The 18,943-nt window shown below is 39.9% G+C and overlaps 1 non-coding gene across 1 annotated transcript; it reads left to right on the forward strand.

Moving 5' to 3' along the window:
• The first annotated feature begins 13,287 nt into the window (after nucleotides 1–13,287).
• LOC127077377 (small nucleolar RNA R71) lies at nucleotides 13,288–13,394 on the forward strand. Its single transcript, XR_007787196.1, has one exon. It is a non-coding gene; the product is annotated as a small nucleolar RNA R71 (small nucleolar RNA).
• The last annotated feature ends 5,549 nt before the right edge of the window (nucleotides 13,395–18,943 follow it).

The following is an 18,943-nucleotide window of genomic DNA, read 5'->3' on the forward strand; positions in this document are numbered from 1 at the left end:
TCTAACACAGTCAAGTACATGATCAACGGTCTTTCCTCTCGGCCTATAGACTGGCCCCGATCTTGATCTCTTTCTTGTCGTCTTTGGTACCAACGTTGATGGTCTCAACCACCTCCTGATAAGGTGTAATAGCTCGGTCCTCCTGTTTCAACAATCTGGCTAACCCTTCCGACAATTCACAATCTTCCTCAGCCCCTTCTTCGGCTTGATAGATAGGATTGTCGAAGTCATACTTGGCCATAGCAGTGTCGTTAGTAGTGAGATCCGGGTGGTCGGCTCTGCATGATGGAGGATCATGCTTTACCTTAGAATGAGAGATTTTTTTTTTGAAAGAAAGAAAAAACGAAAAAAGAAACATTGCCATTTTTTTGGTAAAAAGTAAAAAAAACTGAAAGAAAGAGAACACAAAATTGTTTGCAAAAGCCGTCCTTTATTGATGATAAAAATGATTGCGAAACGTAACTAAATGGATGGCCCTACAAATGAGCCATTACACCTTGGGCAAAGTGTAAGACTTTATTATGCATGTAATAAAGGAAAACAATAAAAATCACTCTTTCAGTAGAGTAACCCGGACGGTTTTTTCAGATGACCAATTGTCGAGCTTTTCTCCCGGGACACACGGGCGAATCCAGCTATCTAAGTCACAGTCGCTGTCAGCCTTGTCTTCATCTGCAGCATTGACGATGTGGGGAGAAACCAAACCCCCGCTGGAGAGAGTACCGATTTCATTCTTCTGAGATCCCGGAGCATACCCCAATCCAAACTTGTCTTCTTTGATGACTGGCTCCACAAATTTGCCCCAGCCTTGGGCATTACCAGCTTCAACCACTTCGACAGCATTAATCCCCTGCCCGCCGTGAGCCGGCATCGGGTTCTGGATAACATTAGGCACCGGAGCAAAATTGATAGCTTGGGCATCTCTCAAATCTTGTACCTTTAACTGGAGAGCCTTGCAATTATCTGTAGTATGGCCAGGTGCGTTGGAGTGAAAAGCACATCTGGCGTTGACATCATAACCTCTAGGCAAATTATTGGGATTGATTGGTGAGGCCAGAGTTCTCAGCGTAACCAGATTCATGTCAATCAGCTTGGGAAGTAATACTGAATAAGGCATTGGGATTGGCTCGATGACCCGGTCCGTCTGCCTTGGACGTTGTTGATAGTGTCTCTGCTGACCCGGATTACCTCCTTGATTGTTGTACCTGGGTTGTTGTTGCGGATGATATTGCGGTTGAGGAACAAGTGTTGGAATAGTGACTGCGGCCACTTGATCTTGATAATAATTAGGGCGTCCTCTACCCCTGCCTCTGCCGGCATACACAACGCTTGTCTCGCCTTCTTTTCTTCGCTGACCGTTACCAGCAAACGGTCTCTTGGGACCTGATGAGTTGGAAACACTATTGTCTTGAATTCGGCCCATCTTCAACAGACTCTCGATTCTTTCTCCAGCAATTACTATCTCTGCAAAGCTGATTGACGGGCAAGCAGCCAATCTCTCAATATAATTGCCTTGAAGAGTGTTCATGAACATGTCCGCCATCTCCCTTTCAGACATAGGGGGTTGGACGGACGCAGCAATCTGTCTCCAACGCTGAGCATACTCCCTAAAGGTTTCCTTGGCAGTCTGAGACATACCTTGCAACAAGGTTCGATTTGGAGCCATGTCCAAGTTGTATTGATATTGCTTGACAAAAGCCTCTGCCAAGTCTTTCCAGCTCTTGATGGTAGTACGAGACAAATGAGAATACCATTCACGAGAAGCTCCAGTTAGACTGTCTTCAAAATAGTACATCCACAGCTTTTCATCTTCCGTGTGAGCTCCCAACCTTCCCAGATAAGATTGGAGATGAGTGCGTGGGCAAGAAGCCCCGTTGTATTTCTCAAAAGTAGGGGGTTTGAACTTGTGAGGAATCCTTACTCCCTGAACCAGACCAAGATTTGTGACATCAAAGCCTAAGGAATTTTGAGACTCCAAAGACTTGAGCTTCTCAGCCAGCTCATCCATACGGCGAGTGGTCTCGAGGGCCTCGTCGTGCAAAGAAAATTGATCACACTGATAATCTTCAGTAACGGGGTGCCCGTTAATCTGAATTCCTTGATTCACATTGTACCTTCCGCCAATATCATTTCCAACATTCCCTGTGTTGTCAACATTACCCGGGTTTCCATCAGCATTTGCGTTACCCGCGTTACCAGTGTTCACAGGGTTATCAGCGTTCCCAGGGTTACCAGGGTTTCCCTCAGCATTTGGTATCTCCAAATCTGGATTAGACCTCGGTTGCTCAACCAATTCCCTCATCTTTTCTTGGCCTGCTGCCATACCAGTCATCAATGTCATGAACTGATCCATCCTTTCACGCATATCAGCCAGCTCTTTCTGTACTTGGTCCATCGCTAGTTGTGGACGATTTTCCTTTGTCGGGTACCTGTGGACTCGCTTGGGACCAATAACTGCCTGATATAGGGAACAAACATTAGACACTACGGTGACACCTGCAAAACAGACAAGGGTTAATATACATGGTATGCGATGCACTGCTTGTTCAGTTTTAAGGCACCCCCGTTTTGAAAGGGAATACCCTGCAAATGAATAAGCATGAGATGTTGGATGCAAATATGCAGATGATGTTATGCAATGCAAAGGCATGTCAATCAGAATTGATGTATCTGCTTGAACATCTGTCAGGTTGCACTGTCTGGAGAGAAATTAAGAGCACACCAAACAAAGGTCATGGGATGGATCATGTTATCCTTAATATCAACCACCCATTTTGGTGGATTATGGTTTACATCTTATCAACACCCGAGTTCCATTGATATTAAGGATACCTGATCGGATTAACCATGAATCAAGGGTTTGTTGCAAGTCACGAGCATGGAGTTTAGGTTAAGAACCACCCAAAAGGAGTGTACTAAGGTTTAAACCTGCCAAACATGTTCTACAAAAGGTTCCCATAGTCATAATCCCATCTTTCGGATATTATCAGAGGAACGACTACTCGTATTCCAACAATATTCTCAAGAGAGACTCTTATGAGTGTAGTATCGCGTAACAATCGTATCAAATCTTACACTTGAATGACTTTCGCACTACGTCCTACGAATAGGCCAAGATGGGTTTGGTAAACTAAGGTCCTCGGCTTCTAAGGTCTATATTGGAACAAGTAATGTCTAACCACAACTTACTTATATGACATTATTGATCTCAACATGACCTCCACCAAGTGAATGGGCTTGCAAGTCAACTCGCTAAGGAATAACTCCACACAAGTCGACAGGACTATGCCATTCTCCTATCCTAAGTGCACTCGAGTTCGGGTATAGAACTCATCTCACAAAGATCACCAAGCAGCCATAGCCAGCCAACAGATAAAGCAATGATATGTACACAATGCAATAAGGTAAAGCAGGTAAATAAATAACCGTACAAAAGCATGAACACCCAATAAACAAACTACAAAAGCTAGGAGGGACTCGCTTAGGGAAGATGGACCAGCAAGAGGTCAACTTCTTAGTCCCCAGCAGAGTCGCCAGCTGTCACAACCTGAAAAATACAGTGCGCGAAAAAACAACCGGCGAAAGAAAATGACAGAAGAGTCGCCACCGTGCGTTATTCATCCCAAAGGAGGGAAAGGAAACGCTCGAAGTAAACCTGAAAAAGGAAAGGACAAGACGGGGTCTCGCAACCAAATCTTGGGTTCGGGAGTCGGTTATGCGAAGGGAAGGTATTAGCACCCCTACGCATCCGTAGTACTCTACGGGATCCACTTTTGTAGTTCTTGTCTAAAGGGTGGGGGTTTATCTAATATACTATTTACTAAAAAGGGGGGTTAAAGGAAAATGACTCGCGCGGATTTCGCATCCACTGCATACGTATCTCATATGAATATGAGAATCAGAGTCTTCGTAGCTCGGCTACCTAGGGGTTAAGGGTAATTGAGCTCGCTAAGACATCGCGTCTTATGCCTACGTATCTCATCTGGCCTGAGAATCAGAGCAAAACGTAGTTCGGCTAACTATGGGGTTATGGATTGGGTTTTGGACGAACGACGTTACTACGCAATCTACCGGATGCTCGACCTTTGGAGACTTACTCGCCTGTAGTAGAAGGAGTTAGCGTGTTGCTTTGGGTTTTAGGGTTTGGGATGCTCGAGGGAAAAAAGGCAGTCCTTGACGAAGGAACCGCGCTACCTGCATGGATATGAATACAAAACACAAAACATGTATCTCAAAGTAAAATGCCACCAAGGGGCTCAAACGTTGCCTCCTATCGAGGTCTTCCAGCTAGGAAAGCAGTCAAATGCGGGAAAAATGTAAAAGTACCACGCGGATAAAGATCCGAAGTAACAGCAATTAGAGGAATGGGAAACCCTGAGATCCTTCCAAGCTAATGCCATCAAAGAAAAGTGAGTCAGTACAGGTAATCGGAATGAACCTCCAGGGGTTATCCCACAAATAAAGTGGGAAACCACGCAAGTTATCCCTGCAAAAGTCATGTGAGCCCTCACAAAAATTCAATAAAAGGGTTAGTGAAACACCATAAGCATTTTTTTCATGATCAACAGTATGGTTTCAAAAAACTCAAACCCTGTGGCATACATTTCAGAAATTAAACGGTTAAACATTCAAGGCATTGTTTATACATTCATATACATATTAAACCCATGGGCAAAGGTAATGGGAATAATGGCAAACCTGATTGGAGAGCTTGATTGAAATTGAGTTGCACCCGTGAGGTTTACAAAACAATCTTCAGGGTTTATGTGAGGCAGAGGTGATTCTGTGTAGTTGAGTTCCCTTCGGGGTTTGGAGGCTGCTCTGAACTCCGTTAGGTCTTCTCTCACTATCTTTTTCCTCAGGGTTTTGTTTCAAGGAAACCTCAGAGTATTTTGCTTCTCTTCAAAATCCCCCTTTGTTCCGTTCTCTCAAGTGAAGCCTTGGTATTTATAGACTGAATTTCATGGTTTTGTGGGCTCAAATGAGAGAGACCCAAGTCCAAATTTTTTTATTATATTTTATTTATTTAATTAATTAAAAAAAAATTCTTTTTTTTTTTTTTTTTTTTTGATCTAATTCTGATTGACATGATGAAATGCAATATGAAATGCTAAATGAATGCATGAATGAGGAGGGCAAATTTTGGGGTGTTACAACATGCATTTCACATTTCCTTCATATATTCACATGCCATTTCCATATGCTTGTCACATGTTTTTTTTATTGTTTTTTTCACTTCCAAAATTCATAAATGATTAAATAATCATGCAAAAAATATGAGGATTTTTGCATCATGTTCCTTATTGTTTCTAGTATTTTTTCATCATTTTTTCATAAATTGTGCTTGGCTGGAAAATTAGTTTGCCTAGGGTTTGTGCACATGTATCATATTTTGACCTTGCCTTGCTTCTCCATTTGTGAAATGCTTGTTGTTTATCCAATGCTCATGAAATTTTGCATGCTTAAACTAGACTCTTGGCTTGACATTGTGGTTTTGATTTGGTATTTTTACCATTTGTGGTTTCTGATTTATGATCATGTGAATGTAGGTGTGACAATGTGAGTCACACCTTGTGATGTCCAACTTGATTAATTTGTTTGCCATGCCCAATGAATTCCAAATGTCTTGATTTTTTATATGACGCTTGATATGAATGTATTAAATGCTCTTGATTTTTGGTGGAATTTTTGGATTGATTTCTGATTTAATTAAGATTTTTCATTCTGGATGGTCATTTGTGAGCTTTTGAGATGCATTGATTTTCATTTGATTGTGAAATGCTTATGCTTTATCCTATGAATGTGAAACTTTGCACACCATTTCTAGACATGTTGAATGTTGTTTTGGCTTTGGTTTGAAGTTTTTACCATAATTCATTTCTGTTTTAGGCCTATGCTAAGTTGGTGTGCCATTTGATGTCACATATGTGCTTGTTATGTTTGCCTTGGCTTATGCAATTTGATTACCATGCCTAATGTTGTCCAATGCTCCTAATTTTTTGTGTGTTGATCATGTTGTATGTTATGTTTACTCATGAATTTTGTTGAGATTATTTGAAACAATTTTGATTTAATGTGCATTTGTTCATTCTGATGTCACAATGTGGTTACAACTTGCATACCTTGTCATGTTTGGTTCATGAAATGAATTTGGTGAATAATATTGATATGGGACTTTTTGGATTGTGTTCTTAATTGATTGAGGTTGATTCATGTTAAATTTGATGTTCTGTTTTGAATTTTTTCTCCCTCTTTGACCCTAGGCCTTGCCCTAGTGGTTTGTGACTCACAGTTGAGCTTTGATTTCAGGTTAAGAAGCATTTGCCATAGTTGATGATGCTCACTCATTTGGATTGATTAATTGGTTGATATTAACTAACTTTGAGTTGTTTTGTAGGTTGATGCCAAGTTGTTTGTGTTGTGCCTTGCACACTGTTGCATTGCTTGCTTATATGTCTGATTGTGTGATTGACTGTCTGTTTGATTGTTTGACTTGTATACTGATTGAGTTAGATTTTTTTCAGGTACATAAGTTGCTTGAGTTCTTTTGAACTTGCTTTTGCTTTGCTTGGTTGCTTAACCATTTGAGGTATAACTCACTGACTTCATGTAGTTTGGAAGACCTGTCCTGTTATGTGGGCAGGCACCTGTCTGAAGTCCTCCTTAAGAGGCAATGCTTGTGTTTGTTTATCTTTGTCCCCTGTACATATCAAAGAACTCCTAAGTGAAGAGGCATTGGCAGATAAAAGAGATGTGTAGTCCATCTCCTGCTAATCAGTGAGTCATCCACCTTGCTCACACACCTTATGTTGATGCATTGTGGATAATAGCCCAAGATCTTTGTTATGTCAGTCATTGTGGAGTAGAGTTCCCCATTCTGGACTCCCACACCTTCATTGTTTCAAGCTCTCCTAGGCCAGGGATAAGAGCTGTGAAGTCTTATCTTCACTTCCCATTTCATCTGCTTCACCCTAACTCTCAATGTTAGGGTTAAGAGCTAACATCACCCTGATACAGTGGCTTATTTGTCGAGGTTGACATGACCCCTTGACTAAAGCCTAGCCTTGTTTGAGCCCCTCTGTTTGTATATAGTGTGTGTGCTTGTTTTATGCTGTTATGATTGTTTGTGTTGTTAGGATAGCTTGCTCCCTGTGCAAGTTAGATAGCAACCTCAACCTAGGACCATGGTGAATTCACATGATAACTATTAGGCTCGAGTCAGTCTCCCTTCTAGTTTGTCATTTCCCAGTCTCTGGTTAGGCTAGTCCTTTTTCCCTGTATAGGGGAACTACGTCGCCCTGATCCTCATACCAGATGAGGTACGTAGGTAGGAGATGAGCTGATCTCTCCGGGCAACCTTTTGCTTTTTCAACCCTTTGTGTGAGTAGGAGTCTGATGTAAGTCCAGCGATTGGCATTCGGTTTCCATGTTTGCTTGTTTTGTGTGGAGTTTGACGTAAGTCCAGCGATTGGCAGTCGATTTCTTGTGTGGTTGTTTGGCGTGCGTTAGCCGAGCTACGAGTGCTCTGATTCTTCTCCAGTCAGAGAAGATATGTCTGCATAGGATGCGACATCCTAGCGAGCACGTTTCCCCCTGTCCCGAACTACGTCGACTCTGATGTCTGTGCTTAACAGACTACGTAGGCCCAGGATGCGATATCTTGCCGAGTTAGTTTCTTTTGTCTTTCCTGTGTCTCCTTTCAGCCAGTGTGTGCAGTTTGAGCAGTGTTTAGCAACCTTTATCCTTCCTTTTGTGCGTGGATCCCGTCGAGTACGACGGATGCGTAGGGGTGCTAATACCTTCCCTTCGCATAACCGACTCCCGATCCCATTTCTCTCTGGTCGCGAGACCATGTCTTTTCCAGGTTTACTTCGAGCGTTTCCTTTCCCTCTTTTGGGATAAATAATGCACGGTGGCGGCTCTGTTGTTTTGTTTTCCCGTCGGTTTTTCGCGTAATGCGACAGTCGCCGAACTCTTTCTGGCTGAAGGAGTACTCAACTCCGAAAAGCCTGAAAGCAGCATACCCATCTGGTCCAAAATATGGGTCATAGTCGAATGAACTCAGGAACTCCAAAGTCAGGTTCCTATATGTGTTACTCAAGTCATCAGCAAACTCGTCCCAGTGAAGCTGGTGGCTAAGGAATCGGATACTCGGCTCGATACCCAGTGCCTCCATATAATGCTGATCAGAATAACGTGTGGGTGCCATAGGGCGCTGATACAAAGTGATGTAACGCTCCCTCTGAGCATTATCTCTATAGGCCACATGCATGTCATCAAAATCCTGCATCCTGTAAAAGTTAAGAAAGTGATCCTGAAAAATACAAACCATTCAAATCTTAGTCTTAATGCAAAATATGATAAAATAAAATAAAATAAAATAAAATTAAATAAATGCAAAAAAGTAAAATGAAAGAAAAACCATGGGTTGCCTCCCACGCAGCGCTTGTTTAACGTCATTAGCTTGACTATTAGAATTTATACACCTGTAGTAGTAGTAGGAATTGGTGGATCAATCAGGGTGTGGCTCAAGTAGTATGCTGAAATGTCTCCTCCTTCGTAGAGCTTCAGTCTTTGTCCATTTACAATGAATGGACTACATGTACCATTCTTGATTTCTACGGCTCCGGATCTCAGAATCTTGGATACTTCGAAAGGACCAGTCCATCTTGAACGTAGCTTTCCAGGGAAGAGTCGTAACCTAGTGTTGAAAAGGAGAACATGATCGCCTATATTGAAGTTTTTCTTTACTATTCTTTTGTCGTGATATGCTTTTGTCCTCTCTTTATATATTTTTGCATTCTCGTAGGCAGATTGCCTAAGTTCTTCTAGTTTATGAATGTCTAGGGTACGCTTTTCTCCAGCAGCTAAGTAGTCTAAATTCAAAGTTTTAATTGCCCAATAGGCCTTATGCTCTAATTCGAATGGTAAGTGACATGATTTTCCATAAACTAGTTGATAAGGAGTAGTTCCTATAGGGGTTTTGAAAGCAGTTCTATAGGCCCATAATGCTTCTTGAAGCTTCTGAGACCAGTCTCTCCTAGAAATAGAAATAGTTTTCTCTAGGATTTGTTTTATCTCCCTATTAGATACCTCTACTTGGCCACTAGTCTGTGGGTGGTACGGTGTTGCTACTCTATGCCTAACTCCATATTTTCTTAAAAGTTTGTCAAATATTCTCGATATAAAGTGTGATCCTCCATCGCTTATGACTAAACGTGGTGTTCCAAATCTAGGGAATATATAGTTTTTAAATAGTTTGATTACTACCCTAGTATCGTTTGTGGGTGCAGCTATAGCTACAATCCACTTAGACACATAGTCTACAGCTACTAAGATATACCTATTTCCTAAGGATGGTGGAAAAGGTCCCATGAAATCTATACCCCATACGTTAAAGAGTTCTACTTCCTGAATGTTTCTTAGAGGCATTTCATCACGTCTTGAAATGTTTCCAGTGCGTTGGCATCTATCACATTTGACAATGCAAGCATAGACATCACGCCACATGGTAGGCTAGAATAGGCCAGCTTGAAGAATCTTGGCGTATGTCTTAGAGGTGCTCGCATGTCCACCATAGGGTGCAGAATGACAATGCTCGATAATACTATTTACCTCTTCTTCTGGAACGCAACGGCGAAAAATGCCATCTTTACCCCTTTTGAAAAGGAGCGGTTCGTCCCAATAGAAGTTTCTCACATCGTGGAAGAATTTCTTTTTGCGGTGGTAGTCTAGATCAGGGGGTACTATATCAGCAACTAGGTAATTAACGAAATTTGCATACCAGGGTACGTTACTTATTGCTAAGGAATTTTGGGAATGCTCGTAATGATCTAGGTTATTATCTTCAATGGTTTCTACTCTAGCGATCAGTCTATCATAGGCGAAATCATCATTTATGGGTACTAGTTCAGGTTTTAGATGTTCTAGCCTAGAAAGGTGATCAGCTACTACATTTTCAGTGCCTTTTTTATCTCTTATGTCTAAATCAAACTCTTGTAGTAATAGAATCCATCGGAGTAATCTGGGCTTGGCATCTTTTTAATTTAATAGGTAACGAATGGCAGCATGATCGGTGTAAACAATAATTTTTGCTCCTACTAGATAAGATCTAAATTTGTCTATAGCGAAAACTATAGCGAGTAATTCTTTTTCAGTTGTTGCATAGTTAAGTTGGGCAGCATCTAGGGTTCTACTGGCATAATAAATGGCATGTAAATTTTTATCTTTTCTTTGTCCTAGAACGGCTCCAACTGCGTAATCACTAGCATCGCACATTATCTCAAACGGTTCTGACCAGTCAGGTGGTTTCATAATGGGTGCAGATACTAATGCTTATTTTAAAAGATTAAATGCGTCATTAAATTTTTCATCGAAAATGAATTCAGCATCTTTCATTAAAAGTCCAGTTAAAGTTTTAGTTATTTTGGAGAAGTCCTTAATAAAACGCCGGTAGAATCTAGCGTGTCCAAGAAAGCTTCGGACTTCTTTGATGGTTTTTGGTGGGTTTAGGTTTTCTATAACTTCTATTTTAGCTCTATCTACCTCTATACCTTTTTCAGAAACTATATGTCCTAAAACTATTCCTTCGGTTACCATGAAATGACACTTTTCCCAGTTTAGCACGAGGTTCACCTCCACGCATCTCTCCAGGATTTTCTCAAGGTTAGCAAGACAATTGTGGAAATCAAATCTGCAAACCGAGAAATCATCCATAAACACTTCCATGATACCATCTAGGTAATCTGCAAAGATTGACATCATGCAGCATTGGAAAGTAGCTGGGGCATTACAGAGGCCGAACGACATTAGTCTGTAGGCAAAAGTTCCATAAGGGCATGTAAAGGTAGTTTTTTCTTGATCTTTGGGGTGGATAGGTATTTGGAAGAATCCAGAGTATCCATCTAGATAACAGAAGTAAGAGTGTCTGGCTAGACGCTCCAACATTTGGTCTATAAATGGTAAAGGGAAATGATCCTTCCTAGTTGCTTTATTTAATTTTCTATAATCTATACACATCTGCCATCCTCCTTCTAAACGTTTTGCTACATGTTCGCCTTTATCGTTTTTCACGACTGTGATGCCTCCCTTTTTAGGTACTACATGCACAGAGCTCACCCGCTTACTATCCGAGATCTGGTAGATTATACCTGCCTCAAGTAACTTAAGAACTTCCTTCTTAACAACATCACTCATTATAGGGTTTATTCTTCTCTGATGTTCCCTAGAGGGTTTTGAATCTTCTTCGAGTGAAATCCGATGCATGCATATGGATGGGCTTATACCTTTCAGGTCAGAGATATTATATCCTAAGGCTGAGGGATATCTTTGTAAAACGTCTAAAAGTTGGTTCCTCTCCTCTTGGCTCAAGGTAGCCCTAACTATAACTGAACGGTTCATCTTTTCATCGAGGAACTCGTATCTCAGGTTCTTAGGCAGTTCCTTAAGTTCTAAGGTTGGTTTCTCAGGGCATGGCATATGATCTGGGGTAAGGGATAAGCATTCGTAAAGGTTATCATCGATGTAGGGTTTCTTAAAGTCATCATCTTCCCTTATGAGATTTGATGGTAACTTAATTGTTTTTATAATATATTTTTGTTCTAATTCTCTAACACATTCGTCAATGATATCTAAGGCATAACACGAGTCTCCCATCACAGGTGCCATAAGAAATTTCGAAAGTATAAATTCTATTTTCTCGTCACCTACCTCAAATGTCAACTTTCCTTTCTTGACATCTATTATGGCTCCTGCAGTCGATAAGAATGGTCTACCTAGAAGGATTGGTATATCATTGTCCTCTTTGATGTCCATGACAACAAAATCAGTAGGGATAAATAACTGGCCTATCCTAACAGGAACATCTTCTAAAATGCCTATCGGATATTTAACAGATCTATCGGCTAACTGAAGTGACATCTTAGTGGGCTGTAATTCTCCTAAGTTTAACCTCTCACAAACTGCTAAAGGCATTAGGATTACACTAGCTCCTAAGTCTAGAAAAGCTTTTTCGATGACATGATTACCCAAAAGGCAAGGAATGGAGAAATTTCCAGGATCTTTATCTTTCTTTGCTAATTTTTCCTCGGAAATAACATTACATTCCAAAGGCTTCGGATCATCAAGTCTACGTTTGTTGGTAAGGATGTCTTTGAGAAACTTTGAATAAGAAGGTATTTGGGTGATGGCTTCTGTGAAAGGGATTTCTACATGAAATTTTTCTATAACTTTAATAAATTTTTGATACTGTTTATTGATCTGGGTTTTTTTGAGTCTTTGCGGATATGGTATAGGTGGTTTATATGGCGGGGGTGGTACGTAGGTTTTATCTTTAGGTTCTTCTCCTTTATCTCGACTTTCCTGGTTTTCAGATTCCTCTGGTTCCTTTACTTCGTCCGGGGGTTTGGTATATTCCTTAGAATTTTGGGTTCACTCAATCTAGGGTTCGGTGGCTCATCATAAGCGTTCCCACTTCGTAGGGTAATGGCATTGGCTTGTCCTCTCGGATTTTGTTGAGGTTGTCCAGGGAATTGTCCTCCAGGTGTGGTCTGAGGGGCTTGGTTTAAAGCTACCTGAGAGATCTGGGTTTCAAGCATCTTGGTATGAGTAACTATTTGGTCAACCTTGGTTCCTAACTGAGTAATCAATTCGTTAACATGAATGTTTTGATTCATGAACTCCTTGTTTTGTTGGGTTTGAGCGGTGATAAAATTTTCCATAATTTTCTCAAGGCTCGGCTTTGGTGGTACAGGTTGCATAGGTTGATTTGATCTTGGGGCTTGATAACTAGGTCTCGGGGGTGCATTATTTTGAATAGGGTTATTGTTTTTATAGGAGAAGTTTGGGTGATTCCTCCATCCAGGGTTATAGGTATTTGAATATGGGTTCCCTTGGGTGTAGTTCACTTGCTCATAGTGGATTTCGTTTAATAGACTGCATTTTGCAGATTGGTGTCCTTTGGTTCCACATATCTCACAATCCGACGAAACTACGGCTACAGTATTCGGGTTTATGCACATATGCTCGACTTTGAGGGCTAATGCGTCCATTTTAGCTTGCATCATGTCTATAGAGCTTAGTTCATGCACTCCTCCTTGGGCTTCCTTCTTCTGAACTGTCGCTCGTTCGACTCCCCATGATTGATGTTTTTGAGCCATATCTTCGATGAGGGCACTAACTTCAGGATAAGGTTTGTTCATCAGAACACTGCCTGCGGCAGCGTCGATGCTCATCTTTGTGTTGTAATGAAGTCCATTATAGAAGGTTTGAATGATTAACCAATTTTCTAAACCATGATATGGGCATGCTCGTAACAACTCTTTATATCTCTCCCAAGCTTCGAATAGCGATTCTCCTTGGTTTTAGGTAAATCTAGTTATATGGTTTCGAAGAACGGCGGTTTTACTCGGGGGAAAATATCTAGCAAGAAAAACTCTTCTAAGGTTATCCCAAGTCGTAATGGAATTAGGTGGAAGGGAATCTAACCATGATAGGGCTTTATCTCTGAGGGGAAAAGGAAATAATCTTAAACGTATTGCCTTAGGAGAAGCTCTATTGGTTTTAAAAGTATCTGCTAATTGAAGAAATATTTTTAAATGTTGGTTTGGATTCTCAGTAGCGAGACCCGCGAATTGTCTCTGTTGCACTAGTTGCAATAGGGATGGTTTAAGTTCAAAATTATTAGCTGGGATGGTTGGGTTTACTACACTAGAACTAGGTTCTTCATTAGATGGTTGAGCGAAATCTTTAAGAGGTCTTTGGTTTTGATCTTCAGCCATAGCTCTCTTAATTCTATGAAAGAATAAACGTGCGCGAGTGTAACGTTCAGGTTCCGTCAGAGGGTATACTAAGCTTAAACTTCCGGTGCTGCGAGTTCTTCGCATTGACCGGCGGGAAATAGCCTAAGTCTAAACGATATAACAACAGGAAAATGAAATTTGACGAAATTGGTCCCCGGCAACGGCGCTAAAAACTTGATGCGTGCTTTTCGCAAGTATACGAACGCGTCAGAGTAATATAAAAGATTGTCGAATCCACAGAGACCAAGTGTCAATCTATCGTTATCTATTGTTATGGTGCTTATCAAAGGCAATCAAAATAGGTGTTTTTGTAGTGTGCAATTGAAAAGTAAAGTTTGAAATAAAGATTAATTAATAAAGATAGGGTTGAATGCAACTCACGTAATTAATTGATAATCCAAGTACTTGCTAGTAGAGCTACTTATGGGAAGTGTTTCCTACTTTGAAAAGAACTAATTTAACAGGAACTGTCGCTTTCGCGTATTCAGAACCGAGTTGTACTCCCTAATCAAACCCTCTTATTGTCACTTATAAAAAGGCGCGCATTGCGTTAGAGTAGTAAACCTATTTTTAAGAAATATAGTATCTTGACTAAGTTGAAAAGTATTTTAACCTGGATTTCTTAACCAAAAGAGGTTCTCACGAACCAGACTCTAAACTTATAAACGCGTCCGAAAATAGTTTAAAAATCTCTTTTCTTCTTAATGTTAAAATCTCCTAATGAACTAAACAAAGCGCTTTCGCTGTTTTTGAAATAGTTAGAAACAATTAACTTTAAAAAGACGTTGGACGGCTTTCGATCTTACCCAACGGAATTGAAGTGCGGGAAAACTTAAGTTGAAAGTTAAAATAGCCCTTAAGTGTTTCTACAAACAGTTGTACGGATTACTGGTTCAATTACGATCCTTACATTCTAACCTTATAGATTTAGTTAGAGATGGTAAAGTAAAAGTGCATTAAAATAAATAAAAGTAGTGCGAGTGCGAGAAATAAATAATTTAAAGCGAGTGCGAGGAAATAAATAATTTAAAGCGAGTGCGAGGAAATAAATAATTTAAAGCGAGTGCGAGGAAATAAATAAAAGTAAAGCGAGTGCGGTAAAATAAGTAAAAGTAAAGCGAGTGAGGGAAAATAAATAAAAGTAAAGCGAGTGCGGGAAAATAAATAAAAGTAAAGCGAGTGCGGGAAAATAAATAAAAGTAAAGCGAGTGCGGGAAAATAAATAAGAAAAAGACAAGTAATAAAAACCTGCTCCAATCGGAGGGTTGAATAAATTGCAATGCGGAAATGAAAATGGCGGCAGGATTAACTTCCTTCCAAAGTGCTCCAAACTCGATTACAGACTCTATCACAGACTCGATTACACAATTGTGGTAACACTCCAATGCGAAGCGATTACCACTTTATAAAACTGAATATATGCCTAAGTGAAACAAAGTTGCTTCTGAGTTTGCCTCTGCTCTAAGTTTGGATGATTGTAAAAGTGAATTCGAGTTTCTATTTATAAGCAAGTAAAAAGATGGAAATGACTTGGATGCCCTTCAACTTGAAAATGGAGGGAAACTGTTTTTCTCTTGTAGCGCCCGCCACAAGGCCATAGCTCCCGCCACAAGGCCATGGCTTCCGCCACAAGGCCAAAGTGAGGCGCCTTAGTGGATGAAGTGGAGAACATGGGAGTTAAGGGAAGTTGAGCTTGGACACGTCATGGCTTGGTCTGTGGCGCCCGCCATTGGGTAGGCCATAGGACCAAAATGCTGAATTTTAGGGTTTTTGGCTCTTTTTCGCTCCTTTTCTCGATCGGGGCTCCGATTGAAGTAAAAACCTGAAAACAAAGAAAAACATAGCATTAACACAACAAAATGATAACAAAACAACTAAAATGCATGTGAAATCGAAGTCAAAAATACGGTAAATTTCAGTGTGATCACCCAGCTAGGTTTGAGCCTTTGGGATGATGCTATCTTTTCTCCGACAAGTCGTGTCCCTCTTTTGTGGATTGACCGAGAATTGTATTGATAATTCAAATTTGCGACACCTTTGTATCCTTTGCGATCGTTTTGTCAGCATGATCATCACATATACATATACATATACATATACATATACATATACATATACATATACATATACATATACATATACATATACATGTACATATATAATTATATATTTCATCACCATTTTTGTTGATCTACTAATGAGATTCTTATTCTCCGTTATGGCAGTACTTTATCCCCATACAAGTTTGATGTCTATCCTCTCTCCATTATATAGTGTCATCCCCTTAAGCAGAAAGACTTTAACCTTTCTCCTCTCCCCACTGATTTATTTCCTCGTGGATAATTATTATTTTAGTTTCCTCCTCAGTTGATTATCTGGATGGAATCACTCCCCTTGAGTTATATCCTCATTGGGTTGAGTCTTGATTGCCTGTTTCTTTCTAGATCTTACCTAGATAGATGCTTTGGGTCCCCCTAAGAGTTTATTACCCAGTAACTGGTAATATTCTTAGTTTGCAGTTTGCTACTTCTTACCCAATACCCGGCAAAAGTACCCTTGTTTTCTCCGCAGTGGATTCATTTTTTATGATTCCCCAGGAAGTATATCCTTGATATGGTCATCCTAACCGATGACGGATATTTTTTTCCCCTGTTTTGAGTTTATCCTTGATATGTTCATCCTAACCAGTGACAGATATTCTCATCTTTGGTATTCTACTCAGTAAGAAGGGTAGTTATAATCCCTATTTTCAATCCCCAGAGAGTTAATCCTTGATATGTTCATCCTAGCCGATGACGGATTCCTTCTCTTTGCGGTCTTCTACCCAGTAACTGGTAGTTGTAAATCCTGTTTTTCATTCCCCTTTGCAGAGTTTATCCTTGATATGTTCATCCTAACTAGTGACAGGTACTCTCTCTTGTGGTATTCTATCCAATAACTGATAGATGTAATTCATATTCCTTCCTCATAGAGTCTATCCTTGATATGTTCATCCTAACCGATGACGGATTTTCTCCTTGATGGTACTCTATCCAGCATTCGATAGATGTATTTTCCTACTTTTTGTTCAGTGAGTATATCCTTGATATGTTCATCCTAACCAATGACGGATATCCTCCTTAACATCCCCAGGCAAGTTTATCCTTGATATGTTCATCTTAAACAATGACGGGTTTTCTTTCCTTTGAGTCTATCCTTGATATGTTCACTTTAACCAGTGATAGATATTCTCATCGTTGGTCTTCTGCCCAGTAACTGGTAATGGTAAATCCTATTTCTGTAGTTCTCCCCAACAAGGTTATTCTTACCCAATAACCGGTAATGAATGTTCCCTCCTGGCATTTCCCAGCGAGTCATCCTTGATATGTTCATCCTAACCGGTGACGGATGAACTCTCTGTCAATTTTTATTATCTCCTTACCCAGTAACAGGTAGTGGATAATAGATTTCTGCTCCACCCGTGTTGAAATTTATTTCTTCCCTAGTTGAGTTGAGTGTGTATTTCCTTAGTGAAATCGCTTTTCTTGCATGATCCAAGTATGTCAGTTTTATCCTGATCTACTCGTTTCCCATGCAGATGTTTTTGTCCTCCCAGCTGAGTCTTTCTGTTCTTTATGGAATTCCTCTAGTCCCCCAATAGTTTTTATGTCGTAGCCTGGCCTACGCATAACCCTTTTTATCCCCAAGAGTCTCTGTCTCCCTAGTGAGTTTTTCTTACGGAATGCATTATACTTCTACGGATATTCAGTCTCTCTGATTTCTTTTCCTTTGGGGTAACATTTCCCCACAGAGAACTTGCTTTTAAATTCATATCATACGCATCATGAGGTCTCTTAGGGACCAAAATTTGTTTCTATATGTTGTTATTTAAGCTCATTCTACTGAGTCGATACGAAGATTTTAACCTTCACCTCCTCAGTTAGAATGTTCTTAAATAGGGGCAGCTGTAAGACCCCAATTTTGACCCTAAGATCCCTCATGCAATATCATCATATGCATTAGCATTGGGATCATACCTTGGCATCCTCCTTACCCCTCTTTCATTGGGTTTGTTTTGGGAGAGATCATCAAGGACCATGTGATTGTATCATACTTGTATATTTATCATTTTACTAACCAAAATACCAAAAATATGTCTTTGTATTTGCCTAACTCTTTTGTAGGTAGGGCATGATCACCATTGATCTATCAAGTTCATATCTAGGGTTTAAGACCCACATAGCTAAGAGCACAACCAAGGAATGATCCACAATGTCTCTAAGCATCATATATGAGTCCCAATTATCTCTACATGTTATTTTGGTCAAGTTTTCTTCAAGAGTTTGGAGTTGATTTGCCTTGGAAACACTAGTTTGTCTAGGTATCCTGAGTAACTTCTTCAACAAGCTTCCTCACCAGTTGATTAAATTTCTTAAGGGACACTCAAAAATTCATCATATTATGCATATATGATCTACCATGAGCCTATAGAATTTCAAGTTAGCAAGTTGGTTGATGGTGGTTGGCCAGATAAATTCATCTGATCAAAACTGGGTCTCCCTAGACCCTATCTCCTACATTTTTCACCATATGAAAATAATTCCAAAATAAACTTTACTCTAAATGACATTCCAAACAACTTTCATGTTGAAGTCTAGAGCTAATTTTTCTTAGAAAGTCTATTTCTATGTTGAAACATTATAGGTCATTTTGTCTAAACCCTAATTTGAAAGTCAACTTCCCAAGGCCATAACTTGCTCAATTTTTATGAGATAAAAGATTTCCATGTTGCACAATAAAATTAAGTATGTCTACTTAAACATTTATGTTTGGAGTGAGAGTTAAATCAACTTTTATGAGCATGTGATATGAGGATACATTATAGGTCATTTTGGACCAATACCATTGAACAAGTGATTTTCTTCAACTTCAAAAATGCATAACTCTCTCATTATAAATCCAAATGATGTAAAATTGGTGACCATTTTGTATGTCTTTGAAAGAGCTACAACTTTTATGAATATACCTTTCTCATTTGGAGCTCACATAAAAAGTTTAGTAAGGTGGAAAATTGAGGTATATGGCTTGACACTTAGAAAAAATTTCAACATGTTAAAATTTCCAAACTTCCACCTCAAAATTCATCATGATCCAAGTTCCAAATG

Source organism: Lathyrus oleraceus, chromosome 4 (genome assembly GCF_024323335.1).
Source record: "Lathyrus oleraceus cultivar Zhongwan6 chromosome 4, CAAS_Psat_ZW6_1.0, whole genome shotgun sequence".
NCBI lineage: Eukaryota > Viridiplantae > Streptophyta > Magnoliopsida > Fabales > Fabaceae > Lathyrus > Lathyrus oleraceus.